The following is a 10,686-nucleotide window of genomic DNA, read 5'->3' on the forward strand; positions in this document are numbered from 1 at the left end:
CTCAACCCCTGTGGTCTCATTGCAAGCCATCCTCTCTTCTTCCTCCACAATCCCCATACTCTAGCTTTCTTTCAAGTCCTCTAATTCCAGAACCTTCTTCCCTCAATCTCCTAACCTGTTCTTTGCCTTTGCCTGGAATGCACTTGTTCCCCCATTTTCGTGGCCAGCACCCATTCAGACTTCAGCCCTCAGCTATTTTCTCCAAGGGCACCTTCCCTGACGCACAAACTAGGTTAAGACCCCTCTGCCATACGTCATAGCATCTCTCAACAATCGTAACCAAAATACGTACTTTGTCCTCGGTAACCACAACTGCCTTCCAAGGAGGGTGGATCCCATGAGATTGAAGGACTGTGCAGCTGCTGAACATCTAAAAGAGCCTGACTGTGAGCGTTTATGGGAGAACTAAGACATTCTACCAAATACAGTGGTAGGAAGTAAGACCAACAACAATACCGGATTTCTCTGGGCAATTCCAGAAACAAGAGCAAAGAGGGACAGTGGGATAGATGCCGGGGGAGCAAAGGGTATGGAGAGGGCCCAAGTGGAAAGACCGAAAAAGCCTTTCGAAGAACAGAGTTAGCATTTAAAAGAAAACATTTTGTGGACTGCCCAGTGGCCTGATGGTTGAGTTCGCGCGCGCTGCTTCTGTGCCAGGGTTTGCAGGTTTGGATCCCGTGCGCAAGCCTAGCACCAGTGGTCAGGCCATGCTGTGGTGGCATCGAACATAAAATAGAGGAAGATTGGCACAGATGTTAGCTCAGGGGCAATCTTCCTCACAAAAAATAAAAATTAAAAAACCAAAAAATAAAATAAAACATTTTATTTGCCCAGGACTCTATAAGCAGATCCACCTGTCTATACAAAAGACTTCTGCCTGAACAATGCAACTCCTGTTCAACTTGAGTCCGTGAGGAATTTTTCTTGCAAGTAACAAGGACACATATGCAGGAGAAATGTCTGTAGGAGCTGACAAGATCAGGACAGGATCTGGAGCGATGGCTCTCCTCCACTATACCTGACACCCTCCACTCCCACCCCCTGCACCGGAAATGTCCACACTGCAGACTTGGTGAGGAAGCAGAGTGTAAAAAGGGAAGTAAGAGGACCAGCAGGGTAGACGCAGAGGTGACCAGGCTGGAGGGGACAAGCAGGTGGCCTCCTTCCTGTACTCCTTTCTTCTCAGAATGAGCTGGACCCGGGTTGACAGTAAAAGCTGTAAATATCACCTAGAAAATTCCCCATGAGTGATTGTTAGCTGATAATCCATTCAATCTTCCCAAAGGGAGCTATTAAGGCACATTTACAGCTAATCTACGCACTCCCACACACACCCAGACAGGAATACATTCTAAGATGATGACAGAGAGAAATAGAGCATGGATCTGGTGAGGCCCAGCTTGGCAGCAGGTCCTCAAGGCCGACTGGCTTATGTATCCCTGTTTTTATCAGTTTTTGGAAATTCTCCCAGAACTATAATAGTAAATATTTTCTTAATTAAGAAAAAAAAGTTTCATTCTAATCAATCAAGTAAACCACAGAACAGTCTAAAGGAAGTTAAGCCTTCGGAGTGAGGTCACAAACTTTTCTGTAAAGTCCGGGAGTCAGTCTGTCAGGCTTTGTGGCCTCCTATTGTGTCTGCCGCATATTTTTATTTTTTCTTTCTTTCTTTCTTTCTTTTTTTACAACACTTTAACAGTGTAAAAATCATTTTGTGCTTTTGGACAACACAAAACCAGGCCAAAGTCATGGGCCTAGTTGGCTGACCTTTGCATTAAAGTAAGGAGAAATGGTAATAATACATCATCTTTTTTTTCTGAGCAAGATTGGCCCTGAACTAACATCTGTGCCAATCTTCCTCACCAAAAAAAAAAAGTGTGATCTGGTATTACTATAAAGGTAATTTGGTGACTATTAGTCAACATCTGAAGGGTTCTTTGATTTCTTATGTTTGCCAGATGTTTTCCACCTATTGTGTGGACAAAGAGGACCAGCCTCAAACCATGGACACATTCAGCTTAGTTACATGGGAAAAAAATCTCTGCCTACAGAGAGAGGTTGAATAACCCCTTTTCTTGCAAAATCTATAAAGATAAGATAGACAATTAGCGGTTTTGGGCTCAATGAAATCTAAGTTGAAGACAGTGCTGAGTGGTCTAGCAATCGGATCCACATGATTATAGATAATTTGGTCTCCTGTCTATGTCCTCTCCATGAAAATTTGGCCTCAATTTTGACTGTGTACTAAGAATTCTCTGTGTACTCACAAGGTCTGGTCTCCTGGAAGGGCATAATATACAATTTTCATGTTAAGGTAACAGAAAGTCTGGAAATAATATACCTTATGACATTGTCCTGAGTGCATGATAAACTACGTTCATGATAAGAAGGTTACGTGTCAGTCACCAGTCACTGCATATTAAAAAGTTATTTATGGAACATGTGATAGCTCTGTGGCAGGAACCCAGGTAATGGATCCACAGGCCGGCAATGAGAAAGAGACTGGCAGCCAGGCAGTAATGGCCCAGCTCTGTCACTGACTCAGGAGCTCAGCTGATCAGGTCAAGGTTTCAGCCTCAAGATAATCACGATGATGTCACAGGAGCAGGATATGGGACATCACCTCCAACACCCCTCACCTGTCCGTTGTGGGCTCAGAGGGAACCTCGCCTATTAGAACAAGGTTCCGCCAAACTATCGGTCTCTTATCTGGAGTTGTGAGGGCTGGGGGCTGAGGGAGCAGCCAGGAAAGCAAATCTAACTAACACGGGACCTGGATCCTGGGGCCCAGTGGAGTGGGAGGCCCGGATACAGGAGAAAGGACTGAGACACACGAAGCAAAACCAGCAAACTGGTTGGTGGGCTGGAGTGATGTCGCAGGTGTAGATGGTACCCTCTCTGACTTCATGCACAGAATGGACAGAGCCTGTCACCTGAGGCACTTAGGCAACCAAGATTGGGCTTAAAAATCAGCTTCAAGTCACTCCTTGGGGGACCTTGGGCAAAATACTTGACCTCTTTCTGTCTCAATATCCTTATCTTTAAAACTGGAATACTGGAGCTCTCCATTACCCGAGGATAATTGGTACAGGGGGAAAAAAACCTTTGAAGTGAATGTATTTAAACAGCAACTAAAGTTTCACAGCAAATAATTTTGGAAAAACTTTGATTACAACCTTATCTGTGAAAATGAAACAAAAAATTATGCATATAAATTATTTTGTTTTATGGTTAATGAAATATAGGTTATAATGACAACTATGTGCTAATTTCTAGAACAGCAAGTAACTAAGATTTGATTGTAGAGCTTTGGGCATGTTTTTCCTGACAACATTCTCCATGCTGGAGGGCCCCATCAGTTTTTCTAAGGGTCTTTCCTAATATTTTGATAGGCAAAGAATTGTCTTTCCATGGTGTGGCATCTTATTGTCAATATATTCCTTTCAAGAACAGATATGGAAAGAACAATTCTAGTTTTTTTTTTTTTTTTAAATTTAGCTCTTACTGCCCGTGGGTCCTGTCCCCATGCCTGCAGCTCTTCACTGCCCCTGGGTCTCGTCCCCATGCCTGCAGCTCTTACTGCCCATGGGTCCTGTCCCCGTGCTATTCCATACTATTCTCTGAATAAAAGAGCACTACTGCCAGAGCTTGAGAGTCCAAGAAATCTTTCGACTCCTCGATTCACCGAGTCCACATCAGTATTCAAACTACGCAAAATTTGAATGTGTTTTCATCAAAACAAAACATAGGAAATATAAAAGTAAAAAAATTTTAAAGTATTTGTCACGTGCTTAGAAGTTAACTTCTTGAAAAAAATCTTCAAAATTACCCAGAAAATTAAATGACAAATGAAATAATAATTAACAAATATCCACACTTTAAATAAAATTATCTAAATAAAAGTGAAATGTTTATTTTTTTAAAATGCAATTAAATTTTAGCAAATAAATGACGAGGTAAAAGTATTCACAAATCTAGTGTTTAATGTGCATTTATTGCCAATGTAAAGAATCAATCGCCTATTTCACGTATGTTATGTCTAGACCTACATGTAAATAAATCCAAGATAGATATGAATTATTTAATATTGTAAACATTGCTCAGCTACCTCACGCAACTGTTGCAAATGCCAGGCTAACATGTGAATACCTCCAGAACAAGGAATTAGAACACAAAGAGAAGCAAGAAAATGGATGCTTGCCAGTCCTTCCTGGAAACGATCCTGTATTATACAAGAAGATTTTGTATTCATGCTGAGAGGAAGGATTTGACAAGTCAATCTGTTTTTTCTCTTGCCTAAGTAGTTCCACCACACAAACCCTCCTCCACATGCCCTGAGGCAATCAGCCCACACACCCCGAGGACAGTGGGAGGCGGTCAGTTCCTCTTTCAAAGACACAGAGAGCTGTGGACACCACTTCCCGGGGCCCGAGTGGTGTTAGTCATCTCATGATGGCGGATGTTCAGGCTTATAGGCTGAGCTCTGGATCCTAAGCGGCAGAGGGGCCTCTCCTTAATAGATCTATTTTTGTATGTTGTTGGTGTGTGGGACCCTAGCGTGCAGGGCCCAGAGATCTTCTTGCCCAGATCTAAGGGTGCCACTGGGTGCATGGAAAACTCCCATAATTATTGAAGAATCATCTCCCATAGAGACCTCCTCTTTGAGGGCCATCGCTGGGACGTGCTTCTAACACAGGGCTCAGCATGTGACACTGAAATGACTTGTTCGTCCGTGGCCTCCCACTCAACTGCAGTCTCCTTGGGGCCTGTAGCTTACAAACAAGATTGACTTGTACTCCACTTTGTTCTATTTCAAAGGCAAGGCACGTCTAATTTGCCAAATACAAATTACATTGAATATGTGTTCCCAGCTCCTCCTGCCACCCTGTTTATGTTCCTGAGTGGAAAGTCACTGTGCTCTAGAGAAAGACCGTAGTTCAGGTTCCTGGGCTGCACAGACCCCAGGGTGGGCCCACCTACGTGTACTCATTCACACTTGTGGGACTGCACACGGCTGGCAGTGCACGAGCTGCTCCAGGTCTTAACTCTGTGACCCACAGTCTTGCTCTTCTGAAGGAGTCATCTTTTTGCTAACTTTTGAGTGACTCTCATCATATCCTTCTTTTATTCTCAGAATCTGAGCACTAACCTGGGAAAGGAGAAAGGCTGAAAAAGGGTTGGGAAACATCCCATAGACTCTTCTCCACAAATCTGGGACATGGGAGGTGTGGAAATGTTAGCTCTTTTGTTTTTTTTTTAAAAAAAGATTTTATTTTTCCTCTTTCTCCCCAAAGCCCCCCAGTAAATAGTTGAGTATTTTTAGTTGTGAGTCCTTCTAGTTGTGGCATGTGGGATGCTGCCTCAGCATGGCCTGATGAGTGGTGCCATGTCCGTGCCCAGGATCCAAACCAGCGAAACCCCGGGCTGCTGAAGTGGAGTGCGTGAACTTAACCAGTTGGCCACAGAGCCAGGCCCTGGAAATGTTAGTTTTGAGGCCTCTAATTGGTAAAGACATCAATCTCAGAAGGTATTTCTTTGTACCATCTCTTAAGGGATCAGTGAAGACCGTTGGATAAGAATGGAAAAGATTAGACATCAGAATTCTAATCATACTTACAATTTAGATGAAGACTTCAGAGTCAGACTTGCATTGGTTATGCAGAAAACAAAGGTTTCAGTAAAATAGACCCTCATGGTCCTGATGTAAACATGCCTTTAAAACAAATAAGTTCAGAACTAAAGTAAGCTATTCTATAAGGCCGAAAGTCCTGAAGGAAGTAAACCAGAGGCACAGTCCAGTTCCCCCAGGGAAACTGATCTAAATAACGACAGAGAACCAGTCATGTGCTTGAGTCAAGCCCGAGCCACAGATGATATTTAAGGGTCTCCTCCAGCAGAAGGCGGCACCAGACTGCCCTCACTTCCTGAGTCTCCCTCCTCACTTCACTCGAGTCCTCTCTACTGACACCATGGAGAGCTGTGGCTGTAGTGGTGGCTGCAGTGGTGGCTGCGGTGGTGGTTGTGGTGGTGGCTGCGGTAGCTGAACTACCTGCAGATGCTACAGGGTCGGCTGCTGCTCCAGCTGCTGCCCCTGCTGCTGTGGTTGCTGTGGGGGCTGCTGCAGTGTCCCTGTGGTCTGCTGCTGCCGCCGCTCCTGTGGCTGTGGCTCGTGTGGCTTGTGTGGCTGTGGGAAGGGCTGTTGCCAGCAGAAGTGCAGTTGCAAGAAGCGATGCTACTATTAGGTGGGCAGCCCAGTCTCTCGGCAGGTGCGGCTGGGAGCCAGGCTCACTCCTGTGATTAAGTCCTTAGACATCCTGAACTCTCATCTCTTCTGGTTCGCCTAAATATCAAGCTTGTATTTTAATAGAAAGACACCTGAGTAGAAGTCAGAAGTCCTACATTCAAGTCCATGCTCTGCCAGAGCAGCCTGACCATGAGAGTAACTCACCTTAGCTTCCCTAAGTCTTACCGTCTTACTTACCCATCTATAAAATAATAAGGTTGAGCTAAGAATCGCTAAGGACCTTTGGAGCTTTAGCAGCATATGAATCCACTGAATTCTCAAAACTAAGTTCACAAGTTCTCTCCCTCACAGATTCTCTTATGTACCTTGGTTACAATGGGCGCTAAAATTTGTTCATATTTATATGTAAACAACCCTCAGTCTACTACGATCTATCGATCAAAATCCACTCTACAACAAAAACAGACCACGGTTTGCTCCTGAGGGTGCAAAAATTCACATTAATGAGCTCGGCGGAATGAAATAATACTTTTTAATATATTTCATTCTTTTGAAATACTTTTCTCTTTGTGGAACTTCTGCACTTGTGTTCCTACTTATATTGGTTATACACTGTACATTTCTTACAGTTTCTAGTATTCTCTAATTTTCCTAAATTTAATTTCTTAAGAAAACACTAGTAAAATACAGTATTTCACGGTCTTGGTTTTGATTTGGTTTTGATGTCATTCTTGAATAGGGGTGGGAGTGATGGAGAAGATGTTTGGCAACATGTTGCAAACTTCAGGAAGGTTATTAGGTGAAACACAAAGGATACACTGCATTTATTGGGGTAATGCTAGCTAGTGTAACAAATGGACACAAAAATATACAATGACCTAACTCAATAGACATTTATTTCTTGTTGCTGTCAATCACCCTGAGCAGTTCTGGGTGGGCAGAGGAGGAAGGGGTTGGGGGAACTGTGCTCCACCCAGTCATTCAGGGATCAACACATGACTTCCAAGGTAGCTTGTCTCCACACTATAGGTGGAAAAGAAGAGAGTGGACAACTCCCACCACTTCTTAAGCTCCTTAGCTAGAAAGTGACACAGCTTACTTCCTCTCGCTCCCCTTTGGTTAGAAGAATTGAGTCACATGATCTGACCTGGATGCGTGAGGAGCTGGGAAATGTAGTCCATGGCTAGGCAGACACTTCCCAACAACTCTCTACTACGAAAGGTAAGTGTGAATGTTGATGGACAGATAGCTGTGTCTGCATATAAAGCCTGTGTTCTAATAAAACCCTCAACTGATTTGACTGGAGTGTGTTTAGAAGAGAACACCTGACAGAACATGGATGGGTGTTTAATTCCCATTCATATCATATGAACTCCTCCTGGGGTAGTTATCCAGGGTAACTGGGGTATACTCGGTGCATGGTTGGAGTTACCTTAAGGTCACATGAAACTTTCATAGGGTGCAGCCTCAGGGATAGGACTTGAGAAGACTGAGCAGAAGACCATAGGAAGGGTGGTCCCTGGTGTCTGACTACAATCCTTACTTGGTGCGCAGGAGGCTGTGGGGGGAGCAATGGAGATGGGGAGAGGACAAAACAAGGTGCTCCGGCTTCGCCTTCTGTTTTCATCAATAGCACAAATACAATTTGGCTGGGATTCCATTCTCTCTCATACATTAATTCTCTCCATCCCTTGAAGAAACAAATTTTTCCAATACTCTTGAGGTGTTCTCATTTGAACTAAACAGGTAGTTTTGACTTGTTTTAAAAATATTACATGTCATTCTAGACATGTAAGTCTAAATATATAGACATTCTAGACATCCAGGACACGGAAGTCCAAACATAACTCAACTTATTTAAAATAGTACATGTAATGGTAATCCTAGAAACTCTAGAGAAAGTTTTCTCCATATAATTTAAACAAGATCACTAGGGTGAATTGTCTTGCTCAATATCTATTCAATATCCTTCAAGTATACCTTTTTGTATGGTGGAGGCTGGAATGATTAAAAACTACATTTCCCAGAATACTTTGCATCTAGGATCCGCACACTGAACAATTCGATTGATCCTTGAGAGATATGGAAGACAGAAATGAGGTGGAGGCCATCTTCCTGCTACTTTTGTCTGGGGAGAGGGGTGTTGAGTTTTCTCCCCTGCAGTGATGTTCCTGGGTCCAGATATAAGTTTTACGGAAGTTAAGAAGCAGTTGCAGTGGCAGCAGAAGTCAAATTCAGTGTTCCAGGGCCAGTTCCTAGCCTTGAGGGTGCAGAAGAGCAGGGGCAGCAACAGTGACAATGGCTCGCTGGACTGTAGTTGTAGTGCTGCATGCTTGAACTCGACTATCCTAGAAGTGGTTTCTTGATTTCCCTGCCTTTCTGACTACTGCAGAGGCAGCGGCTCCCCTGGAGCCATTCAGCAGTCATGTCCTAGAAGTCATGTCCTGGAAGGGATTCCTGGAGGCCAGCCTAGAGCCTACCCCTCCAGCCCTCCCAACAATTTTGTACACATTATTTCCCAATTACATCTCTTCCTGCTCAACATAGCTAGAAGAGTTTTGGTTTTCTGCAACTGACACTAGTACAAGACACGGCCTTTTGACGACCTTTTTGTGTTAGATTCTAGCCATCCTCCAAAGCTGAGAGGAATCCTAGTTCCCTGGCCATCTTCATAGGATCCTTCCTTTTTCTGAACTCCTTTTGCTGCTTTAGAGTGGCATGTGACAAGTTATTTGTATACTTTTCTATCCTCGGTTTTAGTAACTTTCAGTTTCAGTGTTATTGTTTACAAAAAAATAGAAAACCACTTAAAGTAGTATTAAAGGGATAATTTGTTACAAGAATAGAGAAGCATCTCACAGAAAACCAAGACGGGACCTGCAGTCAGTCTCCATAGGGGAGAAATCAAGAAGTAGAAAGGCTTTGAGAAGCCAGGCAGCTCTCCTTTTTCTGCTTCCCCCTAAAGCCATGTAGTCTCTCACTTCTTTCTGCACATCTGTATCTTTCTCCTTGTTCTCATCCTTCTGTTTTCTAGACTGGTTTCTCTGTTTCTCCTGACACAGCTCATGAATTTGTAGGATATGGTAGAGACTGCTAGTTGTCTACCCAGTGTACTCTGTCTCCTGTCCCCTCCCCTCAATTTTGATAGGGCACGAATCACTAGAAATAAATACTACATTATTCCCAGACTCCCTTGCAGCCAAATGTTGTCACATGGCTACATTCTAGCCAATGAAATGGCTCTCTAAAAGGAAGAAGGTGAGCCTTTTTCTTCTTTTATCCTTTTGAGTGAAGAGCAGATGTGGTGGTTGGAGCTATGGCCACCATATTTTGATCATGAGAATAAAGAGATCAGAGATTGTGGATGCATGAGTTGGAAAGATCCCTGAGGAAGTGGAGCTACCATTCAGGCTCTTGAGTACCTATCTTCAGACTTCTTTTACGTGAAGAACTAAATTTCTATCTTATTTAAGCCGCTGTTATTTTGAATTGCTTTTTACATGCAACTAAACCCTAATCCTAACTGATGCACAGGTCCTCCCGTTTCATGCATAACAGAAAATAACTAGTGTCTCTTTTCAATTATAAGCTCCCGGGATAGACTGGAAGAGCTTAGCTTCTGTATCTAGCTGTCTTCCAATTAACAACGGCCAGGGGAGCAAAGGTCCATAATATAAATAAGATACGGGAAGTTTACTCATGTAAACTGTAGGGGTTGTTTTTATAGAAAGAGGCATATAAGTTGGGAAGACATTTCAAAAGTTGTCTACCATACTCCTTCTCTTCAGTTATAAGCTAATTCCTTTTTCAGCTTTATTCTTAAATGTCTTCCTCTTTGTAAATTACTGACTATATTTCTATATTTTTACATAATTCTTCAGATACTTACTTTTAGCCATAGTTTAAGGAGTACCAAACCCGAGTGGAAATAAGTTTTGTTATGGCCACTAGCAAAGCATGCTACTTACTTAGTTTTAGTCTTCCAGCAAAGAGTCTAGAAATCAGACTCTTGATTCTCAGAGTCAGGTAGAGTCCCACAGTTCAAGTCCCTATAAATAAACCAATACCTCATCAGTTCTTTAATTCAACACCTTATAATGGGAAAGGATTTGAAATTGCAGAATGCACATTCTAAAATAAGTAACTGCCTCTTCCCGTGCAGTCAACTCAGTTATAATATATAATTTATTTATACAACAATTACATAATCATATAATTTGTATAATTCAGTGGGAGGGTGATTTTAATTGTTAATTTTTGTAAAATAATTATGTAATTGTTCTAGAAACATCAACCATGCAGTATACAAATCATAAATGGAAGTATCTCTCTTTGTCAACCCCATGGTAGTGTGGTGTTCTGTAGTGGTGTTCTTTCAGTCATCTTCAGTGGTTTTTTTGATTGTTTGTTGTTTTTTCTTTTTTTGCTGAGGAAGATTAGCC

Source organism: Equus asinus, chromosome 19, assembly GCF_041296235.1.
Source record: "Equus asinus isolate D_3611 breed Donkey chromosome 19, EquAss-T2T_v2, whole genome shotgun sequence".
Classification (NCBI taxonomy): domain Eukaryota; kingdom Metazoa; phylum Chordata; class Mammalia; order Perissodactyla; family Equidae; genus Equus; species Equus asinus.